General features: G+C 42.7%; 1 protein-coding gene across 8 annotated transcripts in view; it reads left to right on the top strand.

The window, feature by feature from the left end:
• Positions 1-15974, top strand: part of RNF152 (ring finger protein 152) — a 239504-nt gene that overhangs the window by 7245 nt on the left and 216285 nt on the right. Inside the window, exon 3 of one of the 8 annotated variants that reach the window (XR_005593477.1) lies at positions 9218-9576. The exons of the other annotated variants lie outside the window; for them this stretch is intronic. The gene's annotated coding sequence lies outside the window, so the exon portion shown is untranslated. Of the gene's footprint in view, positions 1-9217; positions 9577-15974 lie in introns of those variants that run through there. 8 annotated transcript variants of the gene reach the window in all.

Genomic DNA, 15974 nt, shown 5'->3' with positions numbered 1-15974 from the left:
TTTACTTTGTACTGACTTTGCTAGTGCTTTTTATGTAGCCTGTTGTAACACTAGGTAAATATCTAGAAGAGTTGATGTATTCCCTGGAAGACGTCTGCGTATCCCCCCCAGGGAACCACTATGTTAGATAATAAGGTAAAAATATTAGGTGATTTTTTTAACATTATGGTCTGAATCGTGACTGATACATTTTATCCTTTTAAAAAAAAATTAAATTATTTAGAGTGAATATTCCATCAGATGCTGGGTCTTTTGCCAGCTCAGATCAGCTGCAAATAAAATGTTAGGTATTGCTGTTGCATCTTTTCCCTTTTGAAGTAGTATGACCCAACTGCTGCAGCTCTGGATACCACATTGGCAGATTGCCTGAAGTCCTTGGTCCACTGTTTAATTTACTTTTAAAAACCAATATAACAAATCATTTTTATTCAGATAAATGAGCACACCCATTGCATTTGCTTGTACTTGTATTTTCCATAACGCATGACTAGAAATAGCTTGTTGGCTGAGTTCACCACCAGCAAAAACCTGCACTTGATCAGCCCTACTTTATCACTGGCCCTACAGTTAAAGAGAATAATTATATTTAAATAAGTCTAACTGTGGGAGGTAGCATGGTGCAGTGGGTTGAATAGAGGGCTGCGCCTTGAGGCATTGGGATTTAGGGTGACCAGATAGCCTGATATTATAGGGACAGTCCTGATATTTGGGGCATCAGGAAATTTAGACTTGAAATTAGATGAAAGTTTCTAACCATCAGAGGAGTGAAGTTCTGGAACAGCCTTCCAAGCAGGGCTGGCTCTAGGATTTTTGCTGCCCTAAGCAAAAAAAATTTTGGCCACTCCCCCCCTTTTTTTTTTTTTTTTGGTGCCCCCCGGTCCTGCCCCAGCTCTACCCCTTCTGAACTCCTTCCCCAAATCCCCAGCCCCGCCTCCTCCCCTGGGCGTGCCACATTTCCCCCCACCATTGCTTCCTGGGGCCACCCCGCGACCTCCCGCCCTAGCTCACCTCCACTCTGCCTGCTCCCCCATGTGCACCGCTGCTCTGCTTCTCCCCCCTCCCTCTCAGGTGAGGGAGGGCAGAGAAGCAGAGTGACGGCGTGTTCAGGGAGCAGGCGGAGCGGAGGTGAGCTAGGGTGTGGGGAGGTGCAGGAAGTAATGGGGGTAGAGGAACCGCTCCCCGCTCCAGCTCATCTCCGCTCCACCACCGCCGCCTCCCCCGAGCGCCCTGCCACTTGGGTTCTCCCTCCCAGACTTGCTGTGTGGTTTCGCATGCAGCAAGCCTGGGAGGGAGGGGGGAGAAGCGGAGCGGCAGCGGTGCACTCAGGGGAGCAGGCGGAGGCCGAGCGGAGGCGGCGGGGGCACTTTGCCCCATGCCCCGGAGTCGGCACCTATGATGGCCGGTGCCAGAATGCTGCCCCTAGAAATGTGCTGCCCCAAGCAACTGCTTGTTTTGCTGGTGGCTGGAGCCGGCCCTGCTTCTAAGGGGAGTAGTGGGGGCAAAAGACATCTGGCTTCAAGACTAAGCTTGAGAAGTTTATGGAGAGGATGGTATAATGGGATAGCCTAATTTTGGCAATTAATTGGTGTTTGACTATTAGTGGTAAATATGCCCAATGGCCTGTGATGGGCTGTTAGATGGGGTGGGATCTGAGTTACTACAGAGAATTCTTGCCTGGGTGTCTGGCTAGTGAGTCTTGCCCACATGCTCAGGGTTTAGCTGGTCATCATATTTGGGGTCAGGAAGGAATTTTCCTCCAGGGCAGATTGGCAGAGGCCCTGGGGGGTTTTCGCCTTCCTCTGCAGCGTGGGGCATGGGTCACTTGCTGGAAGATTCTCTGCACCTTGAAGTCTTTTGAACCATGATTTGAGGACTTCAATGGCTCAGACACAGGTTTGATATAGGAGTGGGTGGATGCGATTCTGTGGCCTGCGTTGTGCAGGAGGTCAGACTAGATCATAATGGTCCCTTAAAGTCTATGATTCTATAAAGGCACCTATCCCCCGCCGGATTTTTCACACTTGCTGTCTGGTCACCATATCTGGATTCCACTGCCTATGAAGTCCCACTCTAATCTTGGGCAAGACACCTCAAATCTTTGTCTCAGTTTCCATATCTGTAGAAGGGGGATACCTCTACCTACTCCTGGTTGTAAAGTGATTTGAGATACTCCTCTACAGGTGCTATAAAACTGCAAACTCTGATTTGAATATCAATCTGCCATTACTGATTGATTACAATTGAATTTTTTATTTAAATCTTGGCTTACTCATTAGAAGAGCAATAGCATTTCTGTGTATGAAAATAAAGTTAAAGGATAATTAAAAGACCTCTTGCTGCAAACCAGTAGAAGAAAAAGAATGTCATTCACAGCCATATGCTGTTTGCATCAATCACCCTGGAAGCTCAGTGCTACTAGTTATTCCACACATTATTAATGATGAAATTGAGTTTATAGTGACATTATATTTAAATTACTCTAAAAAACGTACATTACAGGAAGATTCAGGTTACAAAAGTCACACACTCAAATGTTAGGCATTGTCAGAATTAGGGTCTCTGTGCCATCTTAATTCAGACCCTTTGTGCATCTTTAGTTACCGGGTCATAAATTTTTTTCCCCCACAGGACTCCTGCCTCATTCAATGAGTGAGTAATTATTTAACATTTATTTTTATCCTCTACATTTAATGTGTGGCCCCAGACCTTATTTATGCCACATCCAGCCCCGAATACAGAATTATTCAGACCTTTCTGGATTTTGTAATGGGAATTTCACCGTAGCATATGGTGCTTCACAAACACTGATAAATTCACCATAACAACACCCCTATGACAGTAAGAGATTTTACTCTCCCCATTTTTACAGCTGGGGATTAAGGCTAAATTTAAGAGTCCACTAATTTTGGTTACCCAATTTAAGATGGCTAGAGCCCGACTTTTTCAGAGTACTTAGCATTATATAGCACAGGCTTTGGCAACCTCTGGCATGTGGTTCGCCCAGGTAAGCACCCTGGCGGGCTGGCCAATTTGTTTACCTGCCGCGTCAGCAGGTTCAGCCGATTGCGGCTCCCACAGGCCATGGTTTGCCATCCCAGGCCAAAGGCAGCTGTTTGAAGCAGCGCAGGCCGAGGGATGTGCTGGCTGCGGCTTCCCGCCTCCCCCACTGACCTGGAACGGTGAACCGCGGCCAGTGGGAGCTGCAATCAGCTGAACCTGCTGACACAGCAGGTAAACAAACTGGCCCGGCCCGCCAGGGTGCTTACCCTGGCGAGTCACGTGCCAGAGGTTGCCGACCCCTGTTATTGCACTTCATATGTTTTGTAGTACGCTCCAATCTTCAGTTGCAGCTCTGAGCATTCAGCATTTTGGCACATCTGGCTCCAGGTGTCTCGGGTCCCAGAAAATGAGGAACACCCATGAACATTTTTTCTTTAAGACCTAGAAACTCTGTGGCAAAGGCAGGGGCAGAATCTGATCCTTACGGTGACATTCCAGGAGACCATGCTTTCTTTTTCCTGCATTTCCTTGCCACATTTGCTCCATGTCTTGCAACTTCTGCAAGTACTGAAGGCAGGGGTCTGGTAGATAGCAACATTTGTCTTTTACTGCACAATCCTGATTCATCCCCAGAGCAGGCCCAGCCTGTGGAAAAAATAGTTTATGATCATGTAATTAAAGACTGCATCAGAATGTATACACACAAGGGGGCTGTACTAAAGTTGCACAGGAAACTTTAATTCTGATATTTCCTAACCTCTGAATACTTGTCTGTGCAAACTTAGCATTATTTTAACATAGGGTTTTTAATGTAATTTCTTAACTAACATTCCTGCTCCCCTTCTCTTCCCCCCCCACTCCCCCAAAAAACAAAAAAAACCCAAACCCTGGAAAAAATAATATTCCATCTGGGCCATCAGCAGGGTTCAGACCTTTAGATCCATAGCAGAGACTTCTCCCACATGAGCTAATGGAGTAACTGGGTGTTATCCTGTATGTGGAGCAGTCACTAGAGGTGGGTGATGAGACTCAGCTACTTGTTGACAGCAGATGAAAGGTTGAAATTCAGGAATCTTGGGTTCCTGTCCAGGCTCTGGAGGGGACTATTCAGTGATTATGGTTGCTTCTGCTTCTGTCCTCCATGTACAATCCAATCCCCCAACAATGGTTCCATCCCCACTCCTATCCACCTCCTCTTCTCCTTCCCATATTTCCACCCCACTGATTCCTGTTCTTACCACCATCCCTGCTCCTTCTCACCCTGTCCTCCATCACATTTCCCAGCCCTCTGCATGTCAATATGATAGGTAGCTTTCCTCTCTTACTGCATGTGGCTGGCACTGCAGGAAGGGATTAAGAGCACCGAAGAGAATCTCCCTACTGTGTTCCAACATCTGGTGTCACAGTAGCCTGCAGCAACTAGGAAAGTCTTGCTCAGTTACTACAGCCCCAGGATGGAACATGCTGAGTTGCTCTGTGGGGATGGTGCATACCCAGTACAAAAGGAATCTTTGGGGAATTTTGCAGCCAAATTCTAAGAAGTGAGCATATGTTAGCTGCAATGTTCCTGGCTGAATTTGGAAAAGGGGGTGTTACAACCACAGAACAAAAGGTTTGTAAGAATTTTTTTGATGTGGACAAAATGACCTATTTTCTTCTAAGCACAGTCTCAGAAATGGAAGAACCATTTGGGGTACAGCTTTCCACAAAAATTTAGCCTGCGGCAAACACCCACATGGAAAATTTTAACCTGAACAGTTAAAACTTTAACAAAGTTTATAAGTAACTGAAAATGAAAGTGTTGGGAAACCTTAACTTGAGGTGGCACTACCAGCTTCACCTATAATGTGAAAAATCTGGCAACAAGAGATCACTTTGAAGGTCCCAGATGCACCTTGCAGTTTGTGTGGAACCTGAACTCAAATCCTGATCTGAATTTTGTGCTGCTTCAAGCCAAAATCTTCGTAGGTTTCAATACCCATTGCTTCATATTTTAGGGCCATCTCTACTGAGATTCTCTATGAGATCAAGCAATGGATAAAAATGACCATACTGCTTTAGACCAACTCTGTAAAAATGGCTTATACCTAAAGAATATTTTGTGCTCTACCCTTTTTTCCAAAGTTTCTTTCTATCCAGTATTCAGTCTCACATATCTGGTTCTACACTGGAACCTAGTTAAACATGCCACTTTTATGGCTGTGTGTGATTTGTTTAAATCAGGTTGCTTTATAGGAGGCTATGTCTACACTGGCAATTGAATGACAAACTTTTGTCTTTCAGAGGTGTTAACACCCTCCCCCCCACCCCTGACAAAAGTTTTGCCTAGACAAGTGCCCGTGTGAACAGCATGTTGTTGGCAGGAGCGCTCTCCTATTGACAATGCAAACTCCACTTGTTGGGGATAGAAGCTTTTCGTCAGCAGGAGAGCCTACAAACAGCAGCTACACGCACGACTTTTCGTGGCACTGGCTGTGGCGACAAAACCATGTCGCTAAAAGCTGTGTAATGTAGACATAGCTGGAGAGTGAGACAGATTGGGGCAAAAAGGTGATGAAATTCCTTCTATTTGGTATTGGCCTGAGTAAAAAAAAGTGACAACCCTGCCAATGTTGTGCATATCCCATGAACTGAGTGCTCTGTTTCCAGCTGAATGAGGCGCCAACAACTTGTTGGAGCACACATTGTTTTGTAAGTAAGCCACATTTGCTTCTTTCAGAACAAACTATGAGGTGCTGTTCTGCCTAAATTTCAATCCCCGATTGGCTTAATTGCTGAAGCTTTTGTTGTCAACAAAAGCAATTATAAGCCCCACAATGGATTGGGAGGAAGGGAAATGGAAATTTCTGAGTCTCATGAAGTCGACATAACAACTGGTTTTCTCTTTGTGCATAGTATAGAGATGCATGAGGAGATGTGGATGAAAAAAAATCACCACCATTAGAAAAGACTAGCTTGGACTCAAATGGAATAATGATAAAAACTGAATTTTAACTAGTCCTGTATGGCTGGGGAGTTTTGGCTTAATTTAGGACCATGACTGATAGTCTACATGTTTTATATCTCATAGAATATCGAGTCCCATAGAACTGAATGTCTTGAACATTTTTTTGACTCAACAAGCTGCACACACTTAAAAATAATGCCACAGATGTTTGTGTGCATAAATCAATTTGCCATCTATTTTTATGATGCTCACATGATGTCATGCTAAGAGCAGTACTTCAGCACTGTAACTTCATGGTTTTGAGTAAGAGAGAATTACCAAGAGGCGCTTTAAAACTTTTTGACATTCAAAATATTAGATGGGCTTGAACCTAAGCTGCATGCCTGGCCACCTTGAATTTGGTGTAAGGTCAGATCCAGGTTTGAATTGTTTGACTCTAGTGCAGCTCTGATGCCAACAGTTTTGTATCATTTGTGTCTCTTGGTTTTTTCCTTTTTCTTTCTTGAGTTGAATGTGTTTGGACAAGTCCTGGGGTGGTGTAAATTGTCACAGCTCCATTGAATCAGGATCTGCTCCCACTGACTCTAGTGGACGTTGGATCAAGCCTGTGCAAGCCAGGGTTTTAGTGACTAGGTCCTGTAAATGGGCAGTGAACTCTACTTGAAGGCTGTCTGGTTTAGAACAATGCAATCTGTGACAGAACTCTGTTTTGCCTCCTCTCCCAACTCTGAGTCAGTAATTTCAGTATAAACACTGGCATTACAAAAACATCTTTTCCGGCCTCCTCCCCCAATAACTCACACACAGATAAAGAAAAGCAATTCAAAGCTGGCATATGGCTAGCTCTCTTTAAGAGTCATCTCCTAGTTAAAGACCCAATCCTGCAAGGTGCTAATTTCCTATCTTTGGGATCTGTTTAAGAGATGCAACCAGCTACCTTTCTTTCTTTCCTTATCTTTCTGGGGCAGCTGCTTTTGCATAGATTCATAGATTCCAATGCCAATAGCAAGCAATGTGATCATTTTATCTGACCTGTTATATGACACAGGCCATAACATTTTGGCTCTGTCCTAGCCAGTTACCAGCCCCTCCCCAGGGACAATTACTCTGGTGGCCCATCCCCCAGGAGACAATAAACCTCTCTAATGGAAAGTTTATTGGACTAATAGAACATCAGTTAAGTCAGAGAGGTCATACTGGCAGGATGTCTACCCCTTAAAATATGGCAGCTCCCACAACTACTTGATACAGTGATGTAAGTCAGAGTAGTTTATCTGCTTGTTAGAGCAATGCTATTGTGGGAAAATGTTTAGTTTTTAAAGAGCAGCATTAAAAAAAAATCTGAATGAGGAATGAACCCTGAAAGATTTGAGGTTTGAAGTTCATTAAAAGCTTAGAACTATCCAAAACCTTTTGTAAAACTGGTCTGAAAATTCTGTAAGAATAGGTTTTCTTAAGAGGGTTCCACCTTCTGTGCTTATAGATCAAGCTGGTTGGAACAGACTGTCTTGCTATATTTTAGTTCTAGTTTCTCTTTCTGTATTTCCCATTCTGGTCTTAGCTGGTTATCTGAACATTTCCAAAATTAAGTTTGTTTGTTTGTTTGTTAAAATGGGGGACAGATGGCAGAGTGTAGCATGGTCTCCGAGTTACAGAAGCTTCTAGTCGAGTAAACAGTAAGCACTGAAAATGAGTGGCAAATCACTACTGACTTCTGAAGTCTTACATGGCAAAAATCTTTGTACTGTTTACTTTGAGAATATTGTCAGTGTCTTTCTTGGAAATAGACTGTTTACATATAGAAATGTTAAGGTGTTGCAGTATGTTGTTACTTGCCAGATGTGGTATTTGATGTTAGGAGTTCCATTATACAGTAATTGCCATTAGAACATCAAAATTTCGCAGCGGTGGCATTCATGATACTACAGTTCTCCATATAACTAGTAAAGGAAATAGCTGTGATACCTGTAAGAAAATGTTAACTTTTAATGGTGGCTGCTGTGTTTCCATAATGTAGTGTATCAATGGGATAGGAAGTTGTGAGCCGTTCACTCCCTTCTAACAGGAAATCTACTTTTTAATAAATTTAACTATATTATTTCTCAAGCACTTGAAGTGTATTTTCTTATTCTTGCTACAGCAATCCCCATTTAAAGTCAATGGCTGGATTTTCAAAGGTGCTGTCCACCTGCACCTCCTGTTGACTTGCGTGTCAGTATATAGTATATAAAGCAGTATAAACAAGTCATTGTCTGTATGTGGAAATGTGACTTCGCTAGTGCTTTTTACATAGTCTGTTGTAAAACTAGGCAAATATGTAGATGCATTGATGTACCACCTGGAAGTCCTCTGCATAACCACAGGGGTATGCGTACTCCTGATTGAGAACCACTGTACTAGGCCACCCAGCTTATTAAAGGTACATAGAGACACAAAGCTATTTTCGTATATCTGAAACAACTCCCATTTCATTTCATCATAATGTTTCCAATATCTAAACAGTTTTCCTTTGTTTTGTGAGGACATGAAGGCATGGAAAGGGCCCATCATCTGTCATTGCATATGGAACTTATCTTGGCTTTAAGATAAATGGACATGTTTAGTAGACTTTGGTCTACATAGAATGGAATCTACAGCATAATTAGAGTAAGGTGATTTGCATATGGGAGCATCTTCACATAGGTCTCCACAGTCTAATGGCATATTGTTTCCTAGAAGATACTTAAATGGAGGCCAAGCTGGATATTTGCATTAATAGAGACTTTGTGTTCATGATTTTCATAAGAGAGACGCACAGAAGATTGTGACCAATTCAAAAAGATTCTTGTGCAATTTAAGAGACATTTTCTTCCAGCCACCATTAATACTCTAATTCAGGGGTAGGCAACCTATGGCACAGATGCCGAAGGCGGCACACAAGCTGATTTTCAATGGCACTCTCACTGCCCAGGTCCTGGCCGCCGGTCGGGGGGGTGCTCTGCATTTTAATTTAATTTTAAATGAAGTTTCTTAAACATTTTAAAAACCTCATTTACTTTACATACAACAATCATTTAGTTATATATTATAGACTTATAGAAAGAGACCTTCTAAAAATGTTAAAATGTATTACTGGCTCCCGAAACCTTAAATGAGAGTGAATAAATGAAGTCTTGGCACAGCACTTCTGAAAGGTTGCCGACCCCTGCTCTAATTTATTATCTGTGAATCTTGCAGGGATAGAGAAAAACACCAATGTGTTAACCATATTATGCTTTTTATCCATAACAGTGAATAAGAAATGAGGATAGCTATTGCATCAGGATTATTTCACTTCATGCCAATATTCAGATGTCCCAACATGCAATTGACTGGTGGTGTTAGCATCCCTGTTGATTGGCAATGGAGTGTGGTGCCTGCCTGTAGGAGAAATGCAAAGTGAGATCATCTTCAATGTTGAATAGATTTCCATGACTTTTATATTCTTATTTTATATGTGAAATTTAAAAGGAAAGTTGACATAGGCCATACTTACAGCCAAGCTCTTTGCTCCAGGACTGATGGTTTTCAGTATTTGTTATGGATGTAGCTGGTTAAAATTTTTCAGATGAAAGTGGCCTTTTCTGAAAATGAAAACTTCATATCCCTCCCCCCACAACACAATTTTTTTGTTGAAATTTGCCATTTGTTAAATAAAAAGTAAAACGTTTTTTTTTTCCTGCTTTTTCTGCCCCCTTTTGCATTCTTTTTGATGGTAAAATTGGGGGTGGGGGGAATGAAGGGGGAAGCTGGAAAAATCAAAATCCAAATATTTTCAGTAAAACATTCATGAAATGTTTAAATTTTCAAAAATGTTCTCAAAATTTGTTCTGTTTTATTGACCAGCTGTCACCATGTGTAACTTCTGATGTGGTATAAGCAATGGGCTTGCTTCTCCACTTTCTTACACTGGCTTTTACGTGTGTATCACTATTGGCTTCTGGGGAATTACACTGGTGTAAAACCGGTCTGATGGAATCAGGCCCACCGACAAGGGGGGCAAAGAGGGCAATTGCCCAGGGGCCCAGGCGATTTAAAAGGGCCCAGGGGAGCCATGGCTGCTGCTGCAGTAACCCCAAGGCCCTCTTAAGTTGCCTGGGCAGGCAGCTGGGCACCTAGGCTAGTGAGACTGCTCCGGGGCCCGCACTTTGGGGGGCCCCACAGGCCAGCATGGATGGTCCTGGAAGTGACGGATTCGTTACCTCCGCCCCCGCTCCAGGGATGGTCCTGGCCCTGGCCCTGGCCCTGGAGGCAGGCTTGGACGGAATGAAGAATCAAGCCTGATATTCTTTTAAATAGGGTTACCAGATAGCAACTGTGAAAAAACAGGACAGTGGGTGGGGGGCAATAAGCGACTATATAAGAAAAAGTTCCAAAAAATGGGACACTCCCTTTAAAAATGGGACATCTGGTCACTCTACTTTTAAATGATTGTACAAATTACAAATCTACTAATAGGCATATTTTCTGTATATGTGTTTAAAAGTTTCATTTCACATTGTTTCTAGTTCTGATATCTGTTTAGTAATGCTTATCTGGCTAAAAGATTGTGAATCAGTGCTAACAGGATTGCTCTAAATTGCCCTGTAATTCTTACAGTGGTAACCTCAAAGACATTAAAATTTACAATATGCTAATCTTTCAGTGTGGATAGAGTATCATAAATCTGCAGTTTCTAATGATACGCAACTTTGTCCATATGCAAAGAAGATAAATCAGGCTACTTCCAATGCAAGCTGGCAGGATATGACTGAGGCAAAAGCCAAACACTGTTGTTGAAAGATTTGTACAATATTTTATATACTCTTGATATGCAGTTCTCAAACGGACTAGGAGAGGACAACATGCAGTGGTAAAAAGACCGTGTCTTTTTTGAATGTAAAAAGGACTCCAGAAAATGTATGCAAGCATTTAGGTCAAGGATACCATCTATGAACACTTGTGTAATTCTGAATTGAATAGAAATTGTGAAGCTTTGTATAGGTAAACATACCTCTTAAAATAAAGAGAACTTTCTTGATAGTCATCAGCCAAGTTGTTTTTCAACTAGAAAGCCTAGCCCAAGGAGATTCCACTCTGACCCTAATAAAATTAGCCTTCTGCAGCACTCTGTAATACCCTCACTTCTTTCTTGTCTTCATCTGATTCCTGCTAGGCTGCTTTCCCACCTTTGCTCAGCAGGCAACTAGTGCTACAACCTGGCCCCAAACAGCTAGTTATATCAGTATCATCCATTCAAAACTCTCCATGTATATGGAAACCTGCAAGCAACAGTGTTCACAGCACTGAAAAAAGTGAAAGGCTATTTCTGAGGTGCTATTAATCTGATTCTTCTCTCACACTGGTGTAAATAGGAGGGACTTGAGTTACACAAGTGGAGTTACTCCACTATAAAACTGGTGTAAGAAAGATCAGAATTGCTCCTTAATGCTGTATGGAGAAGTAATTTAAATGGCAGTACTAAACTGATTTGCTTCACTATAGGCCATCAGTTTTCTTCATTATTCCTACTCATTAAACATGTATTTACATAGATTGGGTCGTTGTTGTTTTTAAACTAAGTCAGTCAGGGGTCAGCTTTTTCTGAAAAGCAAGACCACTCAGTGAATATGGATTTTCTCCCCCCGCCCCGTGTAATGCAGTTATGTTTAATATCTTTGGATCATAGGAAAACATTACCACAGTAAAGATTTTCAAAAAAGCTAAATATTAGCCAAAGGAGAAACCTTTCAGCCCACCAGAGAACTATTTAAATAACCAGCAGATGAAATGAAAGAAGAAATGCTTCCACACCGTGCACAATAGAAAGCTGTTAAACTTATCTCTGAACAGAAAACATCACAGGTTTATTTACTGAGAGAGACTCTCTTAAGTAGGCTCCCTTCTGTTGTAAACTTGTAAATTTCCCAATTTTTCGACTTCCTCAGTGATGAAAGTACTGAGAGTTTTTGCAAAAAGAAACAGCATTTTGTTAACATAGCAGAATTTCAGAAAGATTGGTTGGAATTTTAAATAGGCGATGGTTACTAGGCCTTTCTGAGTTACTGTACGATGCATTTGGTACCCCATATCTCACATTATATTCTCTTGAATGAACTAGATTTGATTAGAGTGGAATATGCTGTGTCCACACACTTTCACTCACTCTGGGACTGGATTTTCTGGTCCATTTAAGCAAAGAGGCCTTAAAAGGACCAGAGATATTTTGGTGGAGAATTCACTTTGAGAAGAACTCTCCACTGCTGGCAAGCTTGCAGAAGCGGTTCTGTTCTGCCTCCCCAAGCAACGGCAGCTAGTTTGATGGAAGAATGCCTCTTTTGACCTAGCTATGAGGTCAGCATAGCTATGGTGCTCAGGGGTGTGGATTTTTCATCACTGCTGATTGCCAGATCTATGTCAAACTAAGTTTTAAGTGTAGATCAGGCCTTAGGTGCCTAACTACACAATATTTGAATTTACAAATGCAAGTTGTTTTGGATGCATGAGAGCATTCCAACAAATGCATGCAAATAACATAGACCAGGAAAATGCGCATGTAGACACAGCCCTGGTCTGCACTACAAATTTATTTCAGTAAAGGTACCTTGCAGTTATACCTACCAAACTTCCAAGGTAGACAGCACTATGTTGAACAGATGGCTTCTCCTGTCCTACCTGCTCTCTGGGAGTGGAGTACCTATGCCGACAGGCAGGTAAATCTGTAAATACTAACTCCCACACCTACTGCAGATACACATGTGTATTCATGTGTACACATCTAGCATGCACTAACACATATACTGCCACATTATTTATTATTACAATTGTTGTTTAGTACCTAGAGACCCCAACTAAGATCAGGGTTCCAGGGTGGTAGGTACTGGACATACACATAAAAAGAGAGTTTATGATCTAGCTAGTCAAAGGTGGTGAGAAATATGATACATTGGCTCTTCTGCAATTACTGGTCAACAACATTCACTTTTTAAGAAATAATACATTTCTTTTAGAGTTCCCGTCTCTTTTAAAAACTTGTTATAAAATGAATACACACATTTTATGTCATACATTTTTTTGTGCGCAAGCCAGCAAAAGAAATAAAAGTCAGAATTAGGCTGCAAATTTTATTCACACAGGTATACACACATGCAGCAATACACACACCTCTCTACCCAAAGAGACAGTCTCTTACACACATACATTGCATGCATGCACACACTTGCCTACACAGACACACCCAGCTGGGAAGGAAGGAAGGTGGGCTGGAGGGGAAAATATGGGGGGTGCAGGTGGAAGAGAGAGGATGGGGTGGGAAAGAGGCCAAGGATGATAGCAGGGTGGAGGTGAGGGGGCAGTGAAGGAGAGAGGAGGGATGGCGGGGGGATATGTGGGGTGGCTGGGCATGCAGGGGAGGCAGAAGACTATAAGTGCATGAAGATGTGAGAGGCACAGGGGTGTATAGGGACATAATGGGAGTGCAGCAGTGTATGGAGGTGAATGTGTGTTGGGGGCTGTGGGAGGGAGGAGGGTGTGGGTGGGGCAGGAGGAGGAGAGAGAGAGAAGAGAGCTAGAGGTAGATGAGAGATGGGGTGATGGGGGTGTGTGGAGGGGGGATGGGATGGGATGGAAAGGAGGATAAGGGGGGAGAAATGGGTTAGGGGTTGGGATGATGAGGGATGGGGATGCAGATGGGGATGGATGCCCAGCCCATTCCAGGACTCAGGATGAGGATCCTCCTCTCTCCAATGGGGGGCAGGGGACAATGGTGTGACAGGCCAGGCCACCACAGCGGAGCCGCAGGAGCCAGGGAGGGAGGGCAGGAGGAGCAAGAGGAGAGAGCAGCAAGAGAAGGCACTCACCAGCCGCCCCTCTAGGCGCACTAGTTCGTCCCGTGCCCTGCCCTGCTGTGGCCAATGGGAGCTGTACTTGTGGGCGGGGGGCGGGGCAGCAAGAGGACCCTCTTGGACCTAGAAGCTGGACATGTTGGCTGCTTTCCGGGAGCTGCACAGCACGGCGGCTAGTGGGGAACCTGCCAGCCCCGCTGCGTGGCACCACCACCTGGACAGTCAACAGCCCGGTCAGTGGTGCTGACCTGAGCCTCCAGGACCTCTTTTTGACCTGGTGTTCCAGTCGAAAACCAGACACCTGGTCATCCTAAATCAAGGTGTTTTGTAATTGGTTGTAATAATAGAAATTCAGATTTCTTGATGCAACGTAATTCAGCAGTGATGTCAAAGTATTATCTAGGATTTCGGAAACCATCTGAAACAATGTTTCAGCACAACAGACAAATGGGTCACGTGGAAGATTTTATTTAATGGACCTGTTGTGGTAATTAGAATATATTGCATGGATTAATGTTACAGTTAGGAACGCTCTGAATTACTGGAAAGAGTTCAGCATTTAATTTTCTACCAGCAGCAATTTCTGTCAAGTTTCAGATATACAGTAGTTGTCATTAAAGATTGTAACATATTAAATCCCATAGTGCCATATAAAGCATGGAAGAAGAAAAGCAGCTATAGAAAGCTTGAAGGGAAATTAATTGTGCACAATATTATGATGATGAGGGCTGCACCAGAACCTTTGCTAGTTTAATATTGGATGCCATGCTGACACAATGTGGCACACCAGTACTAAGTACTGGTTTCAGAGTGGTAGTTGTGTTGGTCTGTATCAGCAAAAACAACGATGAGTCCTTGTGGCACCTTAGAGACTAAGTACTTAGTACTAAGTATAGTGAATGTTGAGTATGTGTATATAAATATAGAAACACACACACACACACCTGCAGAATGGCTTATTGTGTATTTTTATTATTTGTAGCACTGTAGCTAGCACTGTAGGCCAGGACTCCATTGTGCTAGGTGCTATGCAAACACAGAACAAAAAGACAGTTCCTGCCTCAAGGAGTCTAGTCTATGCATAGGGTGAGAGAGAACAGATGGATATAGACAGATGGAAGAGGACAAGGAAATAACGAGACCATATTGGTCAGCATGATAGGTTGTGTAGTTGTTTGATCAGGGGAATGGAAAGCAGGATTCTAGGGTTCTATTTACAACAAACACAAACTTCTGGCTCTCATTTTCAAGGCCCTGCAAAGTTCAGCCCTGCCTACATCTCATCCCTAAATGCTCTTAGCCTCTTGCTCAAGCCCTGCCAGTACCCATCTTCTCACATTATTGATTTCCTGGTCTTCTGTCCCCATAAATAGCATTCTTTTTTGTTTGCAATGCTGTTGGTGCCAGGAGAGAGACTGGGGGTGGGGAGAGGTAATATTTTTTTATTGAAAGAAATAAGCTTTCAAGCTACTTGAAAGAAGTAGCTCTGTGTAGCTTGAAAGCTTTTCTCTCTCACCAATAGAAATTGGTCCAATAAAAGATATTACCTCACCCGCTGGCTTTTCTCATGCCACCTCCTATTCCCTGGCATCCTCCCTGAGTGGCCCTGTGTGCAATTCAGTTAATTGTGAATGATTTTTTTAAGGGCTACAGATATTGGAGAGAAAAAAATAATATAAAACCACAACTAGATATAGCGCTGCTGCCCAGATGCTACGGTGAATGGCTATCCTAGGAATACTTATTATTATAATAATAATAAATATAACTTAAACTCTGTCATATAATTTACCTCAAAATCTCACATGGCAGAAAAATCTTAGGGGTTGTCCACATGTTAAATTATTCCAGAATAAGATATAAATTTGAAGTGCAGTAGCTACTCTGGAATAGCTTTCTCTGTGAATGGTCTTATTCCAGAATAAGAATGTCCACACAGAGAGCTATTGTGAAATAGCTATTGCAGAATAGCTGTTCTGGTCAATTTGCCTTTAGTTTCCTGACTCACAACTCCAAAGTAATCACTTTATCCCAGCTCATACTTCAGGTCCTACATACCAAAAAAATGTATGTCTATATAAGGAGATGCCTTCAAGTCTTATATACTGTTGGGCCTTTGAAGTCCACAGGCAGAATTCAGACTTGGCGTAAGGCCTTGTCTGCACGGGAAAGTTATACTGGTATAA

This window comes from Mauremys reevesii, linkage group 2 (assembly GCF_016161935.1).
Source record: "Mauremys reevesii isolate NIE-2019 linkage group 2, ASM1616193v1, whole genome shotgun sequence".
NCBI lineage: Eukaryota > Metazoa > Chordata > Testudines > Geoemydidae > Mauremys > Mauremys reevesii.
The sequence above is the reverse complement of the archived record's forward strand: the minus strand, read 5'-3'. Positions and strand labels throughout refer to the sequence as shown.